Source organism: Schistocerca gregaria, unplaced genomic scaffold, assembly GCF_023897955.1.
Source record: "Schistocerca gregaria isolate iqSchGreg1 unplaced genomic scaffold, iqSchGreg1.2 ptg000805l, whole genome shotgun sequence".
Classification (NCBI taxonomy): Eukaryota; Metazoa; Arthropoda; class Insecta; order Orthoptera; family Acrididae; genus Schistocerca; species Schistocerca gregaria.
The window spans coordinates 225,001-227,500 of NW_026062173.1; the positions used below are offsets into that span (position 1 = coordinate 225,001).

At 56.3% G+C, this 2,500-nt stretch overlaps 1 non-coding gene across 1 annotated transcript in view; it reads left to right on the plus strand.

The window, feature by feature from the left end:
* Window positions 1-2,070: 2,070 nt before the first annotated feature.
* Window positions 2,071-2,500, plus strand: part of LOC126322313 (small subunit ribosomal RNA) — a 1,893-nt gene continuing 1,463 nt past the window's right edge. The window contains exon 1 of the ribosomal RNA XR_007558932.1: window positions 2,071-2,500. This exon is cut by the window's right edge and continues 1,463 nt beyond it. This is a non-coding gene — a ribosomal RNA (small subunit ribosomal RNA).

A 2,500-nucleotide genomic window follows, 5' to 3' on the forward strand; every position in this document is an offset into this window, starting at 1 on the left:
CTGCACCTTAACCTAACTTACACTGCACCTTAACCTAACTTACACTGCACCTTAACCTAACTTACACTGCACCTTAACCTAACTTACACTGCACCTTAACCTAACTTACACTGCACCTTAACCTAACTTACACTGCACCTTAACCTAACTTACACTGCACCTTAACCTAACTTACACTGCACCTTAACCTAACTTACACTGCACCTTAACCTAACTTACACTGCACCTTAACTGTCACATGTAACGTCACAGGAATGTAGCTTTGCCTAACAGCAACCCTCTGAACATAGTTCACTGCTTGGATCCTCTGGTGTCATGTGTATTTCTTGATGCCATGGTGCGTACCCTCACATAAAGGTCTTTCGAGTGTTGCGTACTTTCTACACAGTCCCGCTAACCACTGGAAGGGTGTACCGCTACAGAACGAATATCGCCCTCCCCTCCTGCCCTTCCAAGCTGGTCGGTCAGGCGTTTGTTTGTGAAATGAGCCTTGCAGCTGTTCAGTTGCATTCGGTTGTCGATGCAGTCAGTGTACGTTGTGGTACGGCCTGTGTGGACTGTCCGCTGATGTACGCGTAACCCACACTGATCATCCGTCGTTACGTACTGAGTGACATAATGTGGCACATGCTTGACCGTACACCGGCTGCGCCCTACAATGGCGAATCATAAGGGCCATATGTTGTGCACGATGCTACTTGTCTCGTCTCCCCATTACAGCGAGATTGCACTGTTGTACGCCGTACAGACATGTGGTAAGTAGGTACGGACGAAAGTATTGCATGTTGGCCCCCCCCCCCCCCTCCTCCCTCTGCCGGGAATCAGCGTGAGCCGTCTGTTGATGTAGCGACGAGGGTTTTCCTATTTAATCGTATTGCCCCACACAACATGATAGCACGGTGGACCGCGTTCCACATCTGCGACATGCTACAGAGGCCGGTTGACAGTCGACCGCGCAAGGGACATTGCACACGTGCGCGGACCATCTTCCACGTGTTCTCTCGTGTACATGCCGCAGTGTGTATGTGGGCTGATGTAGCGTGTCGTGACACATAACATGCAGGCATGCCAGAATCGTAGATTTCGCAAATGTAGATTGACGTATACGTTTGCTGCCAAAGATCCGCAAATGAACTGGAAATCAGTTGTTGAGCGGTTGTTCGCGCTGCAGGTGCATCGGTGATAGCGACGATCGGTACATCTGTGAACCGGTTGTTTCGGCGGTACCCGCCATGCCCCCGAACCTGAGTTGGCCATGTGGGTATGAAGCGATACGAGGCTGTGGCTTGGCGGGACAGTCCCCGGCCGGTGAGGGGGGGCCGCCCGGCGTGCTGGCCGCGCGCTGCGTGAGCGCACGCACTACAGCCGGCTGGTGGGGGGCGCCCAGTGGCAGGAGCGCCGGCCGACGGGCCCGGCTGGCGTCCCAGCTATGCGCCGGCGCACCCTGCGCGCGGCGCCAGGCGGCCAAAGTGGGTTCTGTCGAGCCCGGTGCGAAGCGCGGTGGACATCTGCAGTGTGCTGGTCCGATTGCGGACTGTGTGCGTTGAGGATGCGCCGCCGCCCGGCACTCGGCGTCGCGACGCCGTCTGCTGCTCGGTCGCCCCCAGCGGTTCTCGCAGGTGGTTTGTATCGCAGCTCTGCGGACGTGTTGGCGCGTGCGCTGTGCTGGGAGAGTTCGCTTCTGCACCCAAGTGGGGCTTTGCCCTTCTGTGGCGCTGGCGTTGGAGCTGCCGGTCACCGTAGGTGGCGCGTGTTGTTTCCCGCCGGCAATGCCACGACAGCACGCTCCCGGGCCTCTGTCGGCAGCGGCAAGCTCAGTTGGGAGCACGGGTGTTCGCACTGAAAGCGTCTACTCGCCTATCTCCGGGCGATTGCGCCTCTCTCGAACCCGACCAAGTACTTAGGACGGCGCTGCGCGCCGCCGGGACCTGAGAGGGTTTCGAGGTGTATCGTGCAGGGGAGCTCAGCCTCCTCCTGTTTGCAGAATAATTGAGCGGACGCTTGCGTGTTCGCGCGGGCCCTCGGGACACACTCCCGGGCGGCCGGCTGCTCAGCTCTCGTTGACGCAGCTCCCTGGTTGATCCTGCCAGTAGTCATATGCTTGTCTCAAAGATTAAGCCATGCATGTCTCAGTACAAGCCGCATTAAGGTGAAACCGCGAATGGCTCATTAAATCAGTTATGGTTCCTTAGATCGTACCCACGTTACTTGGATAACTGTGGTAATTCTAGAGCTAATACATGCAAACAGAGTCCCGACCAGAGATGGAAGGGACGCTTTTATTAGATCAAAACCAATCGGATTGGCTCGTCTGGTCCGTTTGCCTTGGTGACTCTGAATAACTTTGGGCTGATCGCACGGTCCTCGTACCGGCGACGCATCTTTCAAATGTCTGCCTTATCAACTGTCGATGGTAGGTTCTGCGCCTACCATGGTTGTAACGGGTAACGGGGAATCAGGGTTCGATTCCGGAGAGGGAGCCTGAGAAACGGCTACCACA